This window comes from Meleagris gallopavo, chromosome 2 (assembly GCF_000146605.3).
Source record: "Meleagris gallopavo isolate NT-WF06-2002-E0010 breed Aviagen turkey brand Nicholas breeding stock chromosome 2, Turkey_5.1, whole genome shotgun sequence".
NCBI classification, from domain to species: domain Eukaryota; kingdom Metazoa; phylum Chordata; class Aves; order Galliformes; family Phasianidae; genus Meleagris; species Meleagris gallopavo.
Window position 1 is genome coordinate 73,778,641 of NC_015012.2, and position 24,259 is coordinate 73,802,899.

Below are 24,259 nucleotides of genomic sequence, written 5' to 3' on the forward strand. Positions count from 1 at the left end.
GAGAAAAAAAAAAAAAGGAAAAAAATGTAAATGTTAAGGGACAGATAATCTGATAAATAGCACATTCTCCTGCTCCTAATATGATCTTTAAAACTTCTGCAGAGACAATCTAGGCATGAATTCAGAAAATTTGGATGAGTAGTGAAACAGCAATATAAACACTTCTTAGTTATTATCTCATAGGGAAGTTTTTTTTCATAGAATCATAGAATGGTCTGGGTTGAAAAGGACCACAATGACCATCTAGTTTCAACCCCCCTGCTATCTGCAGGGTCGCCAACCAGCACACCAGGCTGCCCAGAGCCACATCCAGCCTGGCCTTGAATGCCTCCAGGGATGGGGCATCCACAGCCTCCTTGGGCAACCTGTTCCAGTGCATCAACACCCTTTATGTGAAAAACTTCTTCCTAATATCTAACCTAAACCTTCCCTGTCTCAATTTAAAACCATTTCCCCTTGTCCTATCACTACCCACTTTCGTAAATAGCCATTCCCCCTCCTATTTATATGTTCCCTTCCTATTGGAAGGCCACAATGAGGTCTCCCCAGTTCCCTCAACTTTCTTCTTAGGAGAGGTGCTCCAGCCCTCTCCTCAACTTGAGGAGTCCTCTCTAGCCCTCAGCTCAGTTTGATTGCATATAACCTCTACCTATCTTCTAAAATAGTATAGAAATCTTTTATCTAACTACATCAGTTGGATCAATAGAAGACAAAAAAAAAAAAAATAAGAGTTTATAATATTACTTCAGAAAAGATTGGCCCAAGTAAATGGTCATGGTATAAAAGTGTAACAACAGCAATTTAGACATCCTTTGCCCGGATAGACCCTACCCTTGAGGAGAGTTTTGATTTATTTCTCCTCAGTCATTGCTGACAGTCTGTAATTTTGTATTGGTTCTACAGCAATGCTAACAAGGCATTTTTTTAATCAACATACCAACATATTTCAAATTTTAGCTAAAAGATGCTTCCTTTTAATATTTGGATTGTTAAGATTTGGATTGCTAGACTGGTTTCAACTTCTCAATCCATCTCTGTACTGATACACTTGGGCATGAGTTAAGGAATGAGGTAGTTTGTGGGGAATGATGGAAGATTACAGTATATGAGTGAAGATTATTATTTAGATAACTCCAGTGCTTTCAATATTGTGCGTAAGAAAATTCTGACTTTGGCATACATGTAACTCAGGCTGATATAATCCGGGTATCTGAATTTGTTTTTGTGGGCATGAGTACAAACGCATGTATTTACATTTGATTTTTAATCCTCCAGTCACTATTACTTTCCCCAATTTCTGACAAAATTACCTGTTTTCCTGGAGCCAGTTTTAGGACCACAAGCTGTTATCTTTGGACAAAGTCTATTTTGGACTGTTCTTCATGGGAGGAGGCTTTGCCTTTCCAAGCACTGAAAAAAAAACATGCATTTTAAAGTTGGGAAAAGATTTTTCTTTGGCTTGTATATTGCATACACATGCAGTTTTCGTGCAGTTAATATATTAAGTATAGAAAGCCTAAAATAAACACAATAAAAAGCAAAATCCAAGTTAAGACCTTTAAAAATAAAGGGTATGATGGAAATATCAACTGACCCTCAATTCTGTAAATGCGGAAGCAACAGCTTTGTTGACTTTGAATTAGGTTCAGTTCAGATATGATGAATATAATATTTTTTTCAGCATAAATTGCAAGCATTGGAGTCACCACCAGTTATAAGAGAAGTCAGTCCTACAATAATCAAAATGATAATGAAAGAATATACTGTCATGAGAGCAATAAATTATTCTTGTATTGAAAGGGAAGTCTGCCTCTTTTCTATTAGTATGATTAATGCTCCTGATTTTTATGCATTTACTTCTTCCAAGAATTGTAGTTCTTGGACTTCTATAACAAAGACATGTATTCTGTAACAAAATAAAAGATATACAGTTGTGTTTCAGAAGAGAATTGCACTATTTTAAGATTTTCAGTATTAATTAATTTTAATAAATTAAATATTAATATAAGTATTAATATTTTCAGTAATACCTAATGAGATACCTTTTATTGATGCAGTCTTGGGTGTTGGTTTTCAGTGGATGTTTGCATATGTTGTTCTGGAATAGGTCAAAAAGTCCCGTTAGATGTATATGTCCTAACAAATCAATAGAAGTTTCCGTTATGTTACAATTTCTGTTAAAGGCTATACATTTCACAAATTCTTTGTGCATAATGGAATTACTTGAATTTAGTACCACCCTTACATAGGTAAAATACAGAAATAGTCTGTCTGATCTAATAACTAAAGGTCACAAGACTTCACTGAACAAAGAATATAAATCTTGGTCCTCTGTGCAATGAAAGACTGGCTTCTCATCAAAAAATATTTGTTTTAAGAGCAGTTGTGTGAGATGCAAAAACTGAAAGACACTTGCTGTTAGTAAACTGGCACATCTCTGTTTGGTGCTTTAGACTATTTTCTTCATCTGTGAGCTCTTAAGAAAAAATTTCAGGAGTAGAAAGCTCAGTTCTGAGCTCCATTTTCCATCTGGATAATAAATAATGCAAAGATTTTCTCACTGATCTTCAGCAAACAGTTCTGTTGTATCTAATTTACATGGACTTAAAGGATCTGAAATGAACTGTTTGCAAATATCACTTGAGGTTAAAGATTTCAAACAAACTTCCCCATAAAACTGTTCTTTCTACAAAGAGACACGTGACAGACTGAATCTCAGTCTATTCATCTTATCCATACAATAGTATATTTCTCAAAGCTTTTGTCAAATAAGTGTCTTGCATTCCTCTTTTCCATTATATTTTCTAGCTCTCATTTACTTCAGTTCTTTTCTTTTGTTATCTTAAAAAATTTCCATCTAAAAATTGAATTACAAATTTCCCATTTCTTAAGACTCTCTGTGGTAACAGAGATCTATAATCACTCAGCTATTCATTTCTTAAAATCCTAGATGAAACTTTTGCAAAGCTATTATCTCAGGAACACAACTTCCCACGGAGTTCTGTAAAGGATGTTCTTTGTTTGAACTGTATTCATATAAATCTAACCTCAGGTCACAAATGGAAACTATTGCGGTGGTATCTTCATGACTAGTCCTAAGACTACCTATCACAGTATTGCTCCATGGTTTAACATGACTGTTGACATCTCTATTGAAAATGACGTAGACTAGAAGAAAGCTGGAAAGATGATAGTCATGAACCCAGGAAAAGCAGAAATGATTTCCTATACCACAGGGTGATCTCAGCTCTTGGTCTTACCTGTATGGCTTGCAGTCAATACTGAAGGACATGAATTAGCACAAGAGCAATTAACCACTGCCATTGGGGATTAGGATTAGGATTACTTTTCCTAGGCAGAAGAAAATGTTGGAAGTCTTTGCAAAACCTATCAGACTCACCAGTGGTACTGAAGGCAATTCTGAGAGTTCTAAGATGTATCCATGTCCTGTGAACTGGTTATCCACGTACCTCAATGTGCCAGAGATGATGCAATGCTTTCATGCCCCCAGTTTTTGCCTTGGTTAGGTTCAAACTTCTTTATCACCCCTTCAGTGATTCAAGCAAGACTTAAGAAATACCATGAAGATTCAGAAGTATTGCCAGAGTAAAAAGGATTACCAGTGTATGGTAACTATCGAGTCATGGCCTGAACCACTGATTGAGCACCTTGGGAAAGAACCCAGTCAGCCCTGGGAGCACAGGTGGAGCCTGGCTGCACCTCTCTTAAACCTCATTTAAGGGCTGACTCCCACTGAGGAATGATCTCTGGTTGGAGATCCCTTCTTTGTGTAGTCTCTCCTGCAAGCAGAATCTTTGGACACAGATGAGCACTTTTCCTTTGTAGCACCATTCTGTCCACACTAGTCCCTCTGCTGTTACACTCCTGTAATTGCCCTTCCACTGTGTTAATCTTTCTGATTGTAACACCAGGAGACCATGACTACTTCATTCTCTGGAAAACTGTCTGGCACTTTAGTATGGCAATTTGTCATGCATGTGCTGAAATGTCCAGTCTTCTTAAGGAGGATGTTTCAGCTGGGGATGAGTACCTAGGACATGGAAGCGGTGAAAGTACAAGCTGTGCTGAGCCACATTGTTGCTTTGAAAACTGTTAAAGGAGTATTATCAATTCCTGAGCCCAAGAAACCCTCATAAGGATGTGAGTAATCAAAGTATACCTTGCATATTACCAAGGGTAAACCCTTGGGTGTTAGGAGCACTACTGCTATTGTAATTTGATTGTTGTTGTCTAAAATCCACTGTGCCACAGTAAAATTTACTGATCCACATCCAAAAGTGAAGAAAGTTACAGTTTGTTTCATGTCTGGAACAGGATATTGTATTCCTTTTAACTCAATGAACCTAAGATCATCAGTTCATGTACAAGCCAATAAGACTGTCTGATAGCTTAATTTGAGGTTTGCTTATGATCTACCAGTCTCTAAAACTCCTGGACATTATATGTAAGTCACTGTTCTCCTACTACTCCCAAAGCCTTTGGATACAGTTGCAAATTGAACTTGTCTTGCAGTTTAACCCAGCAGGTAGCTAAGTACTACAGTCAATCACTTCCCCTACTCCCTTGGATGGAGGAGGGAATGAGGAAAAAAACAAAGTAGAATTCATGGGTTGAGATAAAAACTATTTACTAAGACTGAAAAAGGGAGAGAAAGAAAGGATAATAGTTATAATAATAATATATATGTACAAAACAAGTGATGCACAAGCAATTACTCACCACTCTCTAACTGATGCCCAGCTAGCCCCCAAGAAGTGGCAGCCTGCCCATGAACTTCCCACCGATTTCAAGCTTTTTCCACAAGATGTCAAATTGCATTGAACATTCCTTTTGCCACTTTGGGTCAGCTGTCCTGGCTCCATCCCCTCCCAGCTCAACATTGTTGTGTTTTCAACATTGTTTTTATCCTAACGTAGATAGTAAAGATCCTACACATAACATCATAACAGACACTATGAAGGAGAAATCAGGTCCATCCCAGTTGAAACCAGGAAGACTTGGTACATTTGTAAGCATTCTCTACTTACTTTCACCATGTCATTTTTAACTAACAGATTAAATATCAGAGCACTAAGTGAATAGATATCATAAAATTCCTTATAAATTGAAGAATGTTTGCTGTACTGGAATGTTGGCATAATAGAAAAAAAGATCAAGAATAAAATCCATGACATTTCCCCAGAAAGATGTTAGACTGTGATAAGTTCCATGATTTTCAATGCTCTGCATTTTCCTCACAATCTGTTCTTCTCTTCCACACTCTGATTTAGCAAGCTCTCTCTACATTTAGACATATCCTTTGTAACAGCCTCCATAATATTCTCACAAAATCAGACAGACTAGAGAAGGAGTTCGGATGAATAGCAGAAAGCTGTAATTTTTATACCTGTTCTTTAATCTGTTCTAATTTACGAATATTTTTTTCCAAGCATGAGACCTACCTTATATTTAGAACTCAGTATATGGTAGACATTAAGTAACAAGGTCTGGAGTAATAGAATGCCATCTACATGTGTAAGATACTCAATATGTTTTAATCAACTCCCTTACATAATTAATGTCCCAATCTACTAGAGCAACCACAACAGAGCAGCATTTTGACATCAAGGATTCACAAGGAAAAACTTTTTCTCTCAGAGAGTGGTCAGGCACTGGAATGGCCTGCCCAGAGAGGTCGTGGAGTCACTGTCCCTGGAAGTGTTCAAGAGGCGTCTGAATGAGGAGCTGCGAGATATGGTTTAGTAGCTTGTGGTAGCAGTGATAATGAGAAGACGGTTGGACTGGATGATCTTATAGGTCTTTTCCAACCTTATGATTCTATTAAAATTTTTATTCTGGAGAGAGGTTTAGAGGCTAGTTTGGTAAGAATAAGGTTTTTATCTTTGCCATTTTCATTGGGAGATAGAAGAGAAAGCTGTTTTATTAAAAACAGTCAAAGACTAGAATGAAAGTGATTTGAAGAATAAGAAAAAAAGGGGAAAAAAAGAATGAACGTTGCACAGCTGAAGAAAAAAGAGCATTGCATCATATAACAAATTCTTGGGTTAATCTAGCATGCAAAATTTTTGCATGAGAATTGGTGTGGGTAAACTATGTAAAACGGGCAGTATGTAGCTGATATTAAAGTATCTACCATGTCTTTTCTATCTTCACTCTAAATCCCTTGTTCTAGGTAACAAATTGAGGTTCTGCTATAAAGTAAAATCCTCAAAAACAGAAGTATCAAAATTCTGTTAAGATGCCAATGTCTGTTACAGGGATATATCATTCATACAGGACAGCATATTGGAATGCACTTATGGAAATAACTCTGCTTACAATTGAAAACTGAAGGTTCACAAACTGAAGATGGAAATAATTAAAGGCAAACTTCCTATGAAGAGATACTAAGAAAGTTACAGCTTTTATAGCATCACAAACATATTCTGGCACAGATTTTTTCGAAATATATGTCTAATGTGTAACAATGAAAGAGCAGCTGAAAAAGATAAAACGAACCAGAGTGAGCAAACGTGCAAAGGGCTTTTATCATTGTAATCCCTTGTTATTAAGTATGTTAAAGATCCTTCAACACAGTTTGCTGGAGAACTCTGTTTAAACTTTCTGTGTAAAAAAAGATTTAATTCTATCTAAAGTTCTTAGCATTTAGCATTGCAACCAATTCAGTACAATTGACTGAATCACACTTCTTGCAATTTCCTGTAATTATGCTTACAAAAACCTCTTTAGTAGAATCTCATGTAACTTTGTTTTAATTTAATAGCAGGATCCTGGATTAAGTACGTCAGCATGGTGACAGAACAATCCAAAAGAAAGTATCCAGAAAAACCTTCAAAGTCACAGTTGTACAGCTGTAACCATATTATGTTTATGTTAGTAGCTTCTATTCGGTCTTATATTGGAATCACATTTGGCTCTCACTGTGCTCTTTCTCATGAGAATTTAGACATCACAGTTTGATTTGTTCGCTATCTCAGCAAAGAAAGGCAAAGTACGGCTGGAAATGATAGTGCAACATCACTGACTAGGATCTCTCAAAGCTTTAATGTGATGCCCAGAAGAATTTGCTTCTGGGAACATCAGGCAAAGAAACAAAAAACATGAATGATTAAAGCACATTTCCTCTTTGGAAAGTTATTATATAAACATGGAAGTTCTTTATCCAACAGATGTGTAAACTTTGTGTCTTTTTAGTCATCATATCTGCTTATCTTTAGAATATGATTTATTATCTTCCCATGAAACTTTGCAAAGTGGGATATAAAAAGGTACAAAGAAGTTCATCCTGCCTTGCATATGATTAAAGTAATTGTTAACTGAGGGACAATTTTGAAATATGCAGTGCATACACATATTGTGTCTTAAGTGCTTAGGCAGTCCTAGGGAAATCGTTGCATGAGTATGTATTAAGCTGAGACTAGGGAAACGTTCAAATATCATAAAAGAAGTTACTGGTCTCAGTAGTAGTAGATAAAGCTGTAACTTCTGTATACAGAAATTTTATTCTTAACAATATCAATATTTAAAATAGCATAATTAAATCTCATAGTGATATTAAAAAAAAAAAGTCAACTTCTTAAGAAAATAAACTGAATAAATCGGATTAGAAAAAAACATATATACAGTAAGTGTAAAAAGTCCTAACAACACTTTTCAGACTGCAAGCACACTTGGAGGTGACCGGGTTTCCAAAAAGGATATCTTCCTGTTCACTAGCATCAGCATTTTTTACATTCTCATTATTACATGTATTGATGGACTGACTGTTTCACATCCTCCTCAGAAAACTACCAAGATTACAAATGAAGGATACTATAAATGGCTAACACAATTGAATAAATCAAAGCCATAGATTTTACCACAGTCGTCTCTGGAAAATAAGTAGAGGCAATGTGATCCATGCTTCCTCATTTTTGGATTTAATCTGAAAATTTTTTGAAATGTTATTCTGTGAACACATTCCCATGACAAAATCATTTTTTGAAAACTAACAAAACATAATAAAAAATACCAGTGAAGTAAAAATATAGTCCATATTTAGAGTGTCTGTGAAGCACTATAAGTGTATAAATGAATATCTTTAGGCTACCCATGCACAAAAAAATAGAAAAGAGCTGTGAAAATTTAAGAAGAATGAAATCAATATTTTTTTCTGTGTAATACCTTCCAGAGTCTTCAACTCCTTTGGACAGAAGGCTCTTCTTACTGGGAATACTGATCCCTTGGCTTCTCATCCTAATTAAGGTGTAATTAGGTAGGTGTAATTAGGTGATAATAACACTCAAAACACTTAGCCTGTTTTCCACAATTGAATCCACAGTTGAGCTCACGATGGCATAAAATTCTGAACTCAGATCTCATGGCACTAACTGCTTCTTCACCCCAATTTAATCTGACATGTAGGTAGAAGCCAAAGAGCTGAGAGGGATATTTATGATTTGAACTATGAAATATATCTGCGCAATACGTCTGTGACCCATTTGGTAGGTATGTGACAAAGACAATGAAAATATTGGTTACTACAAGTGTCTACTTCACAGAAATTAAACTACTAATAATCAAGGAGAAGTGTAATAACACACTCAGTCTTTGGGTTAGACTTCATTTCACATAACTTTAGCCATCTGAAATTCAATTATATGTTTTAAGGAAGACTCTTCCAATGCCTCTGCAGTCAGTGGAAAGATGGAGGGAACCAAAGGATGATTAATCTCACACCAATGTAGATTTTAAAGATGAGATGAACAGCTTTCTGTGGTTGCTTTTCCTTCAGCCTAAACTACTAGGAGGATTTGTGCAGAGAAAGTGCTGAGCCCTTCAGGCTGGCCCAGCCGCAGCATGCCAACTGAGCAGCTCCAGATAACGGTGAAGCCAACCACAAAGCAGTGCAGACATAAGGAGCTGCCATGATCTCCATAGTCAAAAATTTCTTCAGGGAAACATCCTGACTTTCTTACTTTCTTAATCTGTACAACCATCAATGTTTTGAATGCCTAAGGGAGAGCAGTGCCTTAATGAAAATCAGACTTTTGGGCTTAAAATATGCAAAATTTGTGCACTAGTGCATTTCAGACAGGCTATTGGACAACTGAACTTGTCTCCTTGTCAGAATAAATGCAGCTTTTTTATCTTGTGTCATCAAGCTTTCATGAGACCTTCAGAACCCATAGAATTTATTGGTAATAGCCAGTTGCTAATCAGTATCTTGCCGTGTGGGTTCATACCTTCCCTTTTCTGGCTGTAAGCATTTCTTGCTCACTCTTTATGCTTTCACACAGTCCAGCCTTCTTCTGTGAACCATTCAAAGATCTGACTCTTCTTACCAACTTTAAAAAGGAATTAGCACCTGCTTATCACAGTTGTATTGTGAACTTCAGTTATGAATTAGATTCTAAAGGAAAATGGATATAAGAAAAATAATAAGACAGTGAATGCCAGTCTCAGAAATAGTTGCTCTGCATGTGGTAAAATCTCAGTTAATTACACAATGAACTATTGTTCTGTTGTTGCTTGTGTTCCAGTTTTGAAAAATGCTCAGAAGTCAAGAAGTAGAACTGCAAATTGTTGCATACAAAGAAAAGATCTGGGTTAATGACATCTTTTGAGGAATCAAATGAAAAGTGCACACATTTATGTAATTTACCTCCTTCAAAAATTTGAACAGTATATGCAGTGACAACTTTCTGATGGCGTGCCAATGCACATTTTAGCTTTTATTGTCCTTTGTGAAGGCAATCATATTCAAAAATATGTTATCAAGCATGGTGCTCATTAATTAAATTTAGGAATCATTAGCAGTGCTTGACATTAAAAGATTTAAATTCATTTTTTGAATCCTAATGAGTGTACTTTTTTTATATGGTATTTTGTGTACTTCTCTTGAGATACCACTGAGGATAAAGTGCATTAAAAATATAATTGCAATTAAACCGTGGTAGATTAATGTTTTGTCATGATTTACACTGTCTGGTTTGCGTTCAGTTCTAAAGTTGTTTTCCCTCTGTGAATCATATATTGATGATTCAAATATAAGATTCTAATAGTTTTAATAATGAGAACAATACACGCAAATCGCCAGATGTTAATGTTTTTTTTAATATTAATAAAACAAACAAAAAATAAACATACCAAGCAAACAAAAAATGCTTTTGTCTCATGCCTGAGTACCCCTTTAGCTAGCGACAACTTCTCCAAGAATGACAATATCCCAAAATATATCTTGGAAGAACAAACAAACGTATTCTTCTGGCCAACGGAAAAGTTATTAAAAATTTTGAAAACATATTATACCTTGCAATGTGTGTTGTGCCTGTTGTGTGGTATGCATTTCTGAATCCTAGTCAGTATGTTTTTAAATGTCTCAGAAAAACATAACTACAGATTTTAAAATGCTATCAGATTATCATTCACTTAAGCTAAAAATAAATAATAGCAAATATTATTCAAATTTTTTACTGGCTTAGAAAGAAAAAAAAAGACATCAATTTTCCAACAGTCATACCTAAGAACCTCTTTGGTCTCCCTCTTTGAAGAAGCACATTAAAAAGGGTCAGAGGTTTCTCAAATAAATTGGTTGGCAAGCAATATCAATGACGCCCTGGTCTGACCTGGTATATAATTGTTTGCATATCATTGCGGTAAAGGCAACAACTTGTTTAATCTGTGTGTTTATTTTGATCTATATATGAACCTTAAGGGTCAATGTGATTTACTCACATTTACTGTTGGTTATTAAAAATGCTGAATAAAGAGATGGAAAGGAGTTAGAAGGTATTTCCAATTAGAGGAGAAAATGACAATCTGCATGGAACTGCTTACTCAGAACTTTATCACAAGAGTGTAGGTTTTTTTTCCTACTCTTTTCGTAAAGCTTTGTGACTGACAGCTTGAGTGAAACATATCAAAGCATTATTTGCCTTCAGTTGTTGGACGCTAGGCCTAATCTGTCCTCCTTGGATCTTATACAGTCATAGTTGCAACACTGTGGGCTTAGAAAACAAAATGGATACTGTATTCTGCACTGTCTTGTGTTTTTTGGTGTTTTTTTTTGTTGTTGTTGTTGTTCTTGTTTTGTGTGTGCATATGTGTGTGTGTGTGTTGGTTTCTCTTTCCCACTAGGCAGACAAATAGCACTGTTAAAATTGCTAGATTCTTACCATAACTGAGAAGGAACATTTTCTACACAGAAGCCAACTAAGGTCAGTAAAAAGTTTTCTGTTGACTCCAAGAGATTTTTAAAGTGAAAAATTTTCTGAATCTCATGAAGCTTCATATTCAATTACTCAGCCTCTGAGATGAAAGTTGATATTACTACACCATTTTATCTTAATTGATTATCTTACTCCACTAGGAACCTCTAAACGCAATTAAAACAAAAGAATGAGGAAGTGAAAAGATCTGTCAGAACAAATAGCAGGAATATTACAAGAACATAAAGATGAAAAAACACAGGAAAAAAGCAAAGACAAAGACTGAAAAGAGCAAATGAATGAAGGAGGAAGACACCATTTCTTCAATTTAATACACTACATAAGTGAGTCTGAAGCTTTAAACATATGATTAAAGCAACTGAAATCAAAAGTCTATTCAAATGTGAGATAGACCCCTTGCTGAATCAATTCCTCTGAAAGAAAAGGACAGAGGGAAGGGCCAATCTGGGAAAACATTTCTACAGCTCATTAACATTAATGGAGCCCAACTGAAGCACACTTTTTGGAGACAAAAATGTCAAATGAAAAATCTGTGGCTTTTTAAAATAGATTAATGCCTGCTTATAGCAAAGGTGTGCATAGGGAACATCTCACATTTTATTCTGTACTCATTTCAGTTAATGTTACATTTGTCCTTCATATATATAAATCAAGAATTTTCTAAAGAATGGTGTCAGTATTACTCTTGATAGAGATAAGAGTGGATCAACCATATTTTACATTTATAAATTATGCAGAAATCGTAATATTTTTCTACCAAATTGTGACAGAACTGAGGGTTTTATGAAAATTTCATTTTTGCCGAACTGCCTAAACAAAGTTTTTCAATTGGAGCTACACTATTTCAGCATCAAGAACAATTGATTTTCCAAATCCAGACAAAATGCTTCTTGACAGAGAAACTGGACATGAAGCCCCTTTTTCACAACTGCACCATGAAAAACACATTTTCTATCCATGGGCTTGGTGTCATACCAGGCAGTATTGGCAAGGAAGACCTGGAGCAATATCCTCATCCCTGCCATGCATTAAAACTACAGGTAAGTATAATCAGAGTGGAAGATAGTATCCTTTCCTTGCTACCCTTCTGCATATATATGCCCTGATGATCTACACAGAAAGTTCCTACTGCATTCTTCTTCTACGTAACCTCAGAGGAGAAAAAATGTAAGTCTCTGGTTAGCTTAAAGCAGTACAAAGAAGGTACTGAACTTTATCCACTTTGTTGAATGTTCAGTAATGAGTATCAGCTAAGCGGTTTCAGCACAAAAACAAGTTGTAATTTTTCTGTTTGATACCTTACGGGACCTGTCTAGCAAGTATACATCTCTCTTTGATATATCTCTTATTTTGCTAAGTACTGTGAACTACAAGACAAACACATTGAGAAGTTGTATCTCTGCGTTGTGCAACAGCACTGTGAAATCATAGTTGCCATTTTTCATGTGCTCCTCTAAGGGACAAGTCCCTTTGGCCATTGGTAAAGCTTTTGAAGATTTTTGCTTTGCAGCAACCCATATAAACTACACATCCTGCTGTTGCATTCTGCCTCTCAGATGGGTCACAGTCACAGCCAGGCAGCTGAACAGTTCCTTCATATCATGAAAGCAACCAATTCCCACACATCACTGTCATTTCCCCACGAGAAGAAGCAGCCCAGGAATTTGAATGGATGATTTAGACCTCAGGCCTGACACCCAAGAACATGTGAGGGAGTTGTTTAGCTGCAAGCCCTAGTGCCAGAGCAGAGACCGAGCCAGGAATAGAGTAATGTGCTGCCTATTGAAGTCCACATTTCTTCACTCTGATGTGTCTTTTAGGCCATGCTATCAAATGCACTTAGATATTTGCAAAAGGATATTTGTATACAAGAAGAAGAAAGACTGAATTCTGTATGAGCCACTTGAACAGTTTTACTTGCTAGCAGGGCAATTATACATCTGGAAACCAATTATTCAGGAAAATGCATTTTTTATTTTGACTGAAAAATGTGTTAGTTATGTCTGGTTTGTTTCCTTATTTATCATGTCACCCAGCAAATCAATTTAATCAATTAATAATACATAACTTCAAGTTACACCGAGTTCACTTCAACAAATTAATATTCATCTTTTTGTTCCATGCTTTTTCTGGCTGTTTGAACCCACAATTTTCTTCTGGTTTTGAAACCAAAAGGAAGTTCTTTTACTAAGACATTCTTCATCCTAAGATAATAAACTCGATATGCTTTTAAAAATATACTAGATTCACTTTAAGGAAAACATTTCATCCAATTTACATTCTCTTAACAAAGCTTAATTCAATTGTTCAGACATATCTGTGTAACTAAATGTTTGCTTTGCTTTGATTTCAGAGTTCTCTCTTTCTGAAATATGAAGTGCATAGTCACCAAGTGAACTTTCTCATTTATGGAAAAGTGCCACTAAACTTCTAGTGTCCATCAGCTTGCTTTTGGCAAGGGCTGATACAACTGTGGTGTAAGGTGATTAATGGAAGGCAAATAAAGGAGTAATTAATCAAATCACATAAGAAAGTAAAAAGTGATGCAGAGACTGACAAGAAAATTCTAAGAAAATTCTAATTCCTCGTGCTTTGACACCAAAGAAAACAGACCACGGAAAAGGCTAAAAAGTTCATGATTGTGCTTCAATTAATCTGTATGCGCACTGCAATGCTCTTTAGTTTGGTTCATTTAAATCTGAAATTCCCTTCCCCGTTGATGTCAGCTAGTTAGCCAAGATGGTGCATTACTGTTATGATCACTGCAGCGCATATAATTTAGATTTATCTCTTTAGGGACTCAGCTCCACCCCCTGCTAGCTAATATGCTCACCATGTTTAATGATGCAAAAAATTTCCCTGAGTACAGGTTATTTATCTTTATCAGGGGCTGCTTTTGGCTGGCTGTCAGTTATCAGCCAGAATATTTGTTCCTAAATGGTTTGTACTCATCCATATTCCAGGGCAATTCTGAGGCCCATATTATCACTGATGTTTGCAATAAAAGTGTTTCAGTTCTTCAGATACACCTTAGTAATACTGATTTATGAGTCTGGACTAGCTATATTTCTGATGCAGTGATATGAACCCTGAAATATCTGTCATGGAAGTGAAATATCTATCCAAAACCTCAGAAACAAAACTCACTTGTAGGGGTCCTGAAGAAATATGAGGGCTGAAGATATCTCTTTGAATACATTTTGAAGGAAATGAGTCAGAGATGACTATTTTAAACAGGAGATCCATAGAAAATAAAACAAAATTAGGAACAGACCAGTGTAAAGAAGACGAATGAAAGTGGGAAGAAAAGGAACAGCAAGGAGACAAGTCTGGACAGAGAGGTAGGGAAACAAAAAATGAAATTAGAACTTTTTCTGCATGAGATGAGTGAACACTTTCAACCTGTAATACTGCAAAATATAGTTGGAAAAGCACTAAACTTATGACATGAAAATACTTGCCCACAGAGTGATAAGAGTAAGCACCTAGCCTAAAAGTGAAAGACTGAGATATCTCATATTGAGAAAAAGTTCAAAATGTTGAATGCCATTCTGGAGAGTAGACATGAGAGTTATGCTACAGGTCAGAGAGGAAAGTAGAAAATCTAGCAAGTGGGGGAGACTGAAAATATGTAATAAGTAAAGTACATTTCAGTTTTTTATAGTTTTGACTTGGATGGCAATAGGGGCAGCAACTGCGTGTCGGAGTTGATGTATGCATTATAATGGACAGGATTTGCTTTTCAGGGCATGTGAACATCTGTGGTACAGAGATTCTTAAGCTAAGAGAAACCAAGCCTGTTCCAAAACTGGAAGCAACAAAGCCAGACACGCTCTCCCCAGGGTAGCATGCTGAGATAGCACAGCTTCGTTGCTTCCCAGACCTGAGCTAATGCCTGAGCTATGCTGGAGAGCTGCATTGGTTTGTTCAGAGCAAGTTCAGGTATTTCTAACAAAATACATTCTTCAGGGAAAAAGAAAAGCTAAATCTCACATTTTAGATCCATTGCCTGTTTCTGTGAGGATACATTAATCTCCAACTCTTATTTTCTCCTCACATATATGCACCCACTTGGTAGCTAGAGTGATGTAATTGTACAAAAACAGTAAATTACCCTCCATAATCCAAAGGCAGTAACTACCCAGTTATAGAGTCAGGTACATAGAGCTGGATGGTCTTCTGGAACTAGTTTCACTAGCAAAGAAAGTTACTGCTAAGAATGCATGAAAACTCTACCAGAGGCTACAGCTGCTTGCTTCCCCTTTGTCCTTCACATTTGCCTGCTACTTTGTGACCGAGGCTTTTTATGCGAGGACAAGGATATGTCTTTTAAATTTTGTATGTGTGAAAAAGCATTGTAACTGACATTCTCATCTTTAATCCTCTTGCAACATTGAAACTGATGAGTTTAAATTATTGTCATAATATTAATCATAAATGACATAAGTTATCTCAAAATTATGTGAAATACAATTAATTTCCTTCAAAAACAAATTATATATACTCCTACCCTACAAATATTATTATCACAACCAGTAAACAGTTTAGAATGGAAATATAGCATGTACATTTGAATTCCACTTCTTTGTTGGTTTTAGATTATATATTTGCTTGATGTCTACTATGACATGCTTTTCCTGTTCTGAAGTTTTCCAGAAGCCTAAATTAATGACAAAATCATCTCTGGTATAAACTTCCACAATGATAATAACATGCTGGCATAGACAGAACACTATTATTATGCCAGTGAGATAATCTGAGTACATAAAATAAAGACATTCAAAAAAGAACTTAATTTGTATGATACTTTCAATATTACTCCAGTAAATATGTAGTGACTTAACTAACTGACCATTTAATATTGATGGTATTCAATATCATAATATTCATGTGCTATGATAAGTGTTTGAAATATTCACTCTGAGCTGTTAGATAAATACCGTATTAGACTTATCTTTGATACTGTGTATATTGTTTCTAAAAGCAGTTTTTGAATTATTTAGAGAATACCCATTGTCCCTCTGAGATGTAAAATGAAAATGAACTGCAGATTTGCTTCAAGTTCTTATTACCGTTTGTTCTAGACCACATGATGACCAAATTATGGTGAAAATCCTTGAATAAAATAATTTCACAGGAAGCTGTTAACCTGCTAAAGTACCAAGAAATACAGATCACACTGAAATGAGCTTTAGTTGTATGCACCTTGATTCAACTATTTAGATAATGTACTTCCATTTAGATCAGCAGCTAAACGTGTGAAGGATAATAGCCTTTCTTGTACAGGTATAATGAGACATCAGTGCAGTGGCACAGAATAGGACTGAAGAAGAAGGAAAAAAAGCAGTTCTGATGCCTGAAGTTCTCTTGTGACAGACACTTTTTAAAAAGAATACGACTATGGAAGCAACAAGCATTTATGCCAGACACTTTCATGCAATTGGAGAACATGAATCTGTCACCGGATGAAAACTGATTAAAAGCTATCAAGCCCAGAAGTGCTATTGAGAGAAAAAATGCACAACATAAAGAGTGGGAGATATTTATGCACTTCATATCCTTTCTTAAGCAGAGAGCAAGCAAATTTCAAAGTCAAGTTTCTTCTCTCCTCTATCCTATTGTATATAAAATCACTTCAGAAACTTTAGAGGGAGGATGAGGCAATGTGGCACATTCTTTGCTCTGAATTTCTACTAACATATCTCTAATATAGTCACCAGCAATTGGTTCCAGAAAAACACTAGTTCAAACTAGTGATCTTGTTCTCAGGTGACTAAGTATCTTCTTTAAATACACTGATTTATATAATTATACTGATAATCTGATTTTATCACAGAATCAGAATCACAGAATCAGAATCACAGAATAATTAAGTTTGGAAAAGACAGCTAAGATCATCTAGTCCAACTATCTGCCTACTACCAGCATTGCCCACTAAACCATGTCCCTCAGTGCCACATCTTCCACATTTCTTAGACAGCACCAGGAGCTATGACACCATCACCTCCCCAGGCAGCCCTTTCCAGTGCGTTACTACTCTTCTGGAGAAGAAATTTTTCTTAATATCCAATCTCAACATTCCCTGGCAAAACTTGAGGCCAAATAATTTGAATAAATCTGCTATAATTCTCTTGTACCATTCAGGCCCAAGGACTGTGTTGTCCTGGCAGGATGTCCATCACCCTCCATGGAGCTTATTGGCACAGCAAGGCCCATACAGATGGATGCCTGTAGGGACTGTTTCTAGGGCTACTTCAAGACATCACTGAGGAAACCGATTTCTTATCACAAAGAGACCCTGTGCTTTTGTGGCATCATCTTGTCTTTACCATTGCCCATGGTGCTTCCACTCCTGTTCTCCATCGATTTCCCTCTCCCTTCCTGCAGCAGCACCAAGGGCTAATTTTAGTTTTTTAAGGTATTTACTTGACAGATTAAACATGTATTATTCTACTTCTTTAATGCACCTTACTAAGTTTCAGTCGACCTCAAAGTAGTGTATAAGGATTTCTGAGCTGCCTGAGTTTTATGTTTCGAATTTGCATTTGTGCATATGGCATACTACTCAAAAATATAAGAAATCTGGGCCTAAGACCAAGCAAAAAAATAATTGCAGGAAATTTAAGTCTGAACTTAAAATAACTCTATACAGAAGGACTTTGTTGAATGGAAGTCCTTATCCTGTGATGCCATTATCAATCCTGTTATTATATGGCTATTATAAGTAGATAAAATAAAAATGCACCATTTCTGTATTTCAAGGCTTTTCATCATTTTGAATGCTGCCTTCACTGAAAATGAAATGAAAATGTCTATTTTTACAATTAAATGCCTTGTGGGCCTCAAACGTTTATTTCAATTTATTTACCTTCAAAGGATTTATTATTTTGTTTAAGTACTCAGTTTTTTCACCCTGTCTCAGTGGCAGTAAGTCATCAAATATCATCCAAAACACGGTACAATGCAGCATGTTACTCTGATCACCTCTCCCGATTTGCCAAGTTACATGAGGTGTATGTGTAGTCTTAATATAATACAGAGGTATCTGCTTGTGAGCTATTCATTTGGGTAGTCTCCTTTCTCCAAAGAGATATAGCAGCTATGATGCATAGTTAATTCAACCTAATTTATCTGTTTACTTTGAAATGTCATAAATCAAACCCTAGGAATGACTGTTTCTTTCACTGAGTGTCACGAGAAATTTTGTACTGCTCTTGCTTGTGTGTCACAGAACACTTCAAATGATCTGTACCTTGGCTTTTCTTTTCTTGCTGTTTTTTTTTTTTTCTGTTCTGTATTATTACTGTATTTGTAAAATCATTATGAGAATAATAGTTATGCTGACATTTCTGGCAATTTACCTTTTATTTAGTTGCTTCCTGTCTTCCATTTGTTTTTAATAGAAAAGTCTTACATTCAGCACCTTGAGGAAAAAGAAGGATGGCTAGCTTCTGTATACTAATTAAAGGTCTGGCTACTCTCAGTAGCCAGAGAAAATTATTCCAGGTATATTAAAAACACTAATCTTTTTTTTATTATTTGTTGCCATTGCCATAATTATTACAGGAAACCAAGATAAGAACTAAATTCTGCTTGGGTGCAGCACCATAGAATACAAAGGAGACTAAAAGACGGAGCTGGTAGCACTGCTGAACAGAGAAGATAAAACAGAGAAAAAAGAGGAAGCTACAGTAAATCTCTGGAAAATTGGAAGGTTATATTGCAAGCCAGTGTTAGAAGTATGCCTTCATTTTTAGTAAGGAAAGATTAGTAGAAAACTGTTAAAAGTTACTTTGCAAAATACTCTTATTAACTATGAGTTACAAAATACCAAAGCAATGTATTATAGGGGACAACATGATACAGGAAAGCATCTTCATGTCTTACACAAAACCAAAAGGCTTGTGTGGTCTTAATTTAGAAAACTGATGGAAGAATTAGTTCTGTGTAACGATAAATAGAAATGTAAGTAAGAATGTGTGACTCTTTAAAGCTAGGAATAGGAAATAAAGGTAGACTTTCACTTACTACTTCAATTCTGAAACCTTGTGGAGGCACTGCAGGATATGTAAGGTGACCAAACCGGCTGTATGAAAGAGGTTTTTTTCCTTTTGTTTTGCCTTGAATGTTGACATTCAGGTAGTGTACTTACATTTGCATGTCTACTACACACAAACATAAAACCTTTTATTTCACAAAATATACTAAACTTTAACTATATCAAGCGTAGAAAACCATGTATTTTAATAAATGGCCAGGAAATATACAACATTTTTTTCTAGGTCTTACAGTGTGTATTTTATATGTGCTTTACTTTACATGCTTGACTTTACTGTTGTGATTTATTCCACAGGAAGATTTTGTGTGACTCTTGTTGCTTTTTTTACCAACTCTAACATAATGTTGAACATTCTTAATTTACACTTACTAGAAAAACACAAAAACTCACCTTTCCCACAGGAAGGTTGCTTTATTTTGTGTCTTCTATTTTGAAAGAATAGTACAAATGCAATGCTTTGCAGGATTATGGATCAAAGCCCAACAGGTCTCAACTTCCACATACATTCTATACAAGGACTTATCCATCAAAGAGTGGGATTCATACCCCATGGAAAATATCCGTCTGTTTGTATTCTTTTTTTTTTTTGTCATTCTGAAACTATATCAAAAGCAAAAACTTATTCATGCCCCAATGATATACTAAGAGACAATGAGAGATCTAAACAAGTTTATATCTGAAGCCAGTGTCTGATACACCTGAACTTTAAATTCCCGTGAAAATCTATAGCAGCTCACTAGCAAAAAGCTGTTACCACCAACCAAAAAGACCCGACATTTTCATTTTCTTTGAGAAAGAATTGTAGTGCAAAAACTTTTGAAAACCTGTTTTTCTTGGGATTTTTTAAAATAAAAAGCCACTCTTGTTTTAAGTATGGAGTATTCATGAGTTTCTCCATAGTAGCTATAATCCCCACTACATAGAGATTAAAATAATTGGAAATAGAAAAGCACATGAAAGAAATAATCACCTCAAAGTTTTCAATACAAAACATGATCTTATTCAAAGTCTTTCAATGTAAATTATAATTTTTCCCATACCTTCAGTGAGCTTTGGTTCAGACATTATTGATGTTCACTGTATCATAGAAATCCCTTTTGTTTCCTATTCATTTTGAGGATTTTGTATTGCATTAATCTTTCACATACTGCAGCTTCTGGGGTCTTCTCTAATTTTAAAAACTAGCTTGAAGTGTGAGAGTGGATGGTAATAAGCAAAAAAAGGTTTAATTTTTCTGGATATATACAGAAATACAAGCTCTGCAGGAGTTTTCTTCAAGCCTAGCACTAACTTTGATAATCCTTACATTAAAATACTTTTACTTACACATAAATAAAAGTTATACTAAGAAATGCGAGTATCAGAAACTTACTCATGTTGTTTTACATTTTCAAAGTGATAAAGACTACAATAACACTCATCTAAGTGAATTACACTTTCTGGCTATAAGCAAAATAGAAATTTGCCACCAGAGAAGGACAGCAATGACTGATTCCAGGTTAAATATTTCTCCAAGATGAAATGAGCACTATTTTATGCAAATCTGAAGTCTGCTTCAATGTTGTGCTTTTCTCCCTAGCTGAACTACAAGAAAAAACAAATAATATAGAAAAATTGCTTTTCCTCCCGAGTATCTGCTATGATAGAGTCACTTGGACATGAACACGGGATCTTCATGTAATCCATTAAAAGCATTCAGCACATTACCCGTGGCCTACCTGCCCAGGAGTAATTGTTCCATCCCTGCACTGGAACCAACAGCACTCACACATGAGCGCATGAGGAGCAATGCAGTCCTGTGCATCCCACCATTGCATCCAGGACCCTTGTCTAAAGTCACAGTTTGCAAGTGGCAGCAAAATGATTCCACTGTTTATTTTTTACCACGTCAGAGCTCCAGGAAAGGAAAGGCTGCAGAGTGTCAGCAGTGGTAACAGCCATCCCTGCCACGTGAGCATTGCTTTTGGTATTGCTATAGGTCTGCTGCCACTTTCTGAAAAGCAAAAAGCTTAGGTATATTATCCCAGATTTCCAAGCTAACACGGCTCTTCTTCTCTTCCTCTACTTCCCACAGCACGAAAAATGTTACTCCAACAAAGTCTAGTCTGCAGTGACAGTGTTTGAATTTTATCTGCATTGCGATGAAGCTTTGAGCCAGCTCTGCTGAAGCATGTGATTTGATCTTATTCTCCCTCTACTTACAAGCAGTGTCTGGAAATATCCCTCTGGATGCCACGTTAAATTCCTGACTCCAGGGATCTCTTGGGTCTGTGAGGTTCCCTGTCATATAACACAGTCTGAAGCATTTTAAAGGCATTAAAGATGTTTCATCAATAAATTTAACTCTCATCATTCACACAGCTTAATTCTGATCAGTCAAGTGTTTTGAGCCACAGGAGGTAACAGCAAATTTTTTAACCTTACATGTCTTTTTCATATATCACAGAAAACTGACGTTAACTGTAACCTGAAGCTTATTTCTGCTTAAGCTACAACTCCTGGTGAAACCAGCTGGGAATTTTGTCTGTTTAAAAAGAAAGAAAAGAACTATGTTCAGAAGGAAATATATGTGTAATATGTGTAATTGGCCCCACTTTCTGAAATAATACTCCCCAGTGCCTATTACTTTCCCTCAAGGGTGTCTTTCTAAGTGGCACTCTAACTTATTCCAGTGTTTCTTTCAGTAGAATTTAAAAACATATATCACAGTGGAATACTTAGAGCAGCATGTTCTGTTTGGTATCATTAGATCTCATTAGCAATAAACATTCAAATATATTTTCTCAGGGTTTTTTCTTTAATACTCGTACACATAGTTTTCACATATTTAAGCTGATCTATTAGTTTCACTGGTGGGTGGGATGAAATCTTAAATAATATTCATCCCTTTCAGAAAGAAAAAGGAGTCTGAGATAAAAAAAGTTCTCAATTAGTTTGCAGTTGCTACAAGGGTGAGGAAAAGGAAGGGATTACATCAATGTGCTCTAAATGGGGAGTGCTATGAGACTAAGAAAGGGCTGGAAGGTCTTTGACCATTTCAAAATTCAGAGAAGAATAATTGCTTCTGTGACAAGCTGTGACCCCTGGCTCTGCCTAACACAGTTCTAACCTTTCAAGAAAGTTATGCAGAAGGTTGATTTCGGTCAAACTCCAAACTCAACTCTGAAAGTGCCCTGCTGAAACCATAACATAAAGTTGCTTGATATGTAGGGGAACACAGAGAGGGGGAATGAAAGACTAAGTATTGTTCTTACCCTGACTGGTGTCACTCCTCAGCACACAAAATGCTCAGTGCAAGGGAAAACACACAGGTTTTTGAAACAAAACACAATTGTCTGAATAGTACTCGTGGCTGGGTGAGGGTGCGCAGGGCTGTGGCTTCTCAGAACCTTGCAATTTGGTTGAGAAATCAGTGGCACATATCAACCCTGCTCTTGGATTTGGTTTGTGTACTTACAGAGAGGGAACAGAAAGTCAAGCAAACTTAGCTCAATATAAGCCACGAAAAGCGGGAATTTTCTCACTCAGGAATTCCCAATTGCATAAAATTAGAAACCTCTGTGTTCAGGATGTCCTACACTTGTTCTCTCAAAGTTACATATCATTCTTTTCTATAATTTTTCAGCACAGCCAGCACAGACCTTGAAGCTAATAAACAAAACTCATCTTTTGTAACAGGGGAAACCCATCGATTTACAACATCTGTTTCTGAAGTCTTTTGACAGAAAATTAACAAAATGTAGTAAGAATAGCAATAGCAGCAATTGTAATGGTAAAAATTTCTAATTATACGATGAAGTCAGGAGACTGTAGATACTATGTCTGGACACGAGAAAACTAAAATGCAAATACATACTCAGGCTCAGTGCAGAAAATAGTTAAAATCTGTAAGTCATTTAAATTCTTTGATTGAATACAATATGATTTACACCAGATTTAAACTTTACTCACCTCTGGAGAACATCCTACAAAGAAAGAAGATGAGGTTACCCTTCAGTCACTTCAGCACTTCCCTTTTGATAAGCCCTCTTATCTGTCATCAGCATCAGATCTGCATTCATCACTGATTCTGGGCTGTGCTGTGGAAGGAGAACATATGAATGCAGATGAATAAAAGCATTCAGTTTTTTAGTGCTTTTTTTTCTTTAGTGTAAATAACAACAGTAAAAAGAGTTTATAGAACCACAGAGCTGGGATATGCCTGGCTGGAAGGAACAGAGAGATCAGCTGATCACATTAAAAAATAAAAACTCTTGTTCAGGTGTTATCTAAAATGTTTATTGCTCTTCAGGTTAGAACTGCAGCATATACTTCTGCCTTAGCAGCCCATTTCCAGTCAACACCTCCCCTAGACTTGTTGGACCATGATATTATTTCATTTTTTATTGTGACTATTAACCAACAAATTTATATTTCTCTCCTGAATCTCATCCTCTTTTCCTGGAGTTTGTCTCCCTCACTGACGCACTGGCTCCTTGGACTACTGCAAATGTCCCCATAAATATCATGGTGCAGAAGCCTGTCCTGGTGCTGCGCTGGGGAACGGGAATACTTGATGGCAATGTCAGAATGACCAACTATTTCCCAGATGGGAAAGTGCAGGCTTCCCTCTACTGGTGCCTCCTCTATTAGTCTCCCTTAAGATATGGAGAGATTTGGTTTCTCTCTCCAGGCAGCAAAGTGAATGTGACAGAGGAAGCCAGATGGGAGGCAGGCATTTTCATTTCTAGCCAGCCTACCGTGAGAATCCTAGCTTTGCTCTTCTGAAAAGTCATCTCTCAAAATACAGCTGGAATTCCTCACATCAAAAACATGTCTGAACTGCTGATAGCTTAAAATTGTGTAGTGATGGGATAATTTTGTGTATGGTACGCCTACATGTTCACCATACCTACTGCCCTTCTACCCAACCTTAACTTCAAGTCTGATAAGATGGGCAAAGGATTGGTGTGCATCAGTCAACCTGCAT

General features: G+C 36.2%; 1 long non-coding RNA gene across 2 annotated transcripts in view; it reads right to left on the reverse strand.

The window, feature by feature from the left end:
- LOC104909890 overlaps positions 1–21,144 on the reverse strand; it is a 29,781-nt gene extending 8,637 nt beyond the window's left edge. The window contains exons 1-3 of one of the 2 annotated variants that reach the window (XR_792656.3): positions 21,009–21,144; positions 2,043–2,136; positions 1,311–1,410 (exon numbers count right to left, since the gene is read on the reverse strand). This is a non-coding gene — a long non-coding RNA (uncharacterized LOC104909890). The remainder of the gene's footprint in view (positions 1–1,310; positions 1,411–2,042; positions 2,137–21,008) is intronic. The other variant, XR_792657.2, reaches the window with a different exon arrangement.
- Between the last annotated feature and the right edge of the window lie 3,115 nt (positions 21,145–24,259).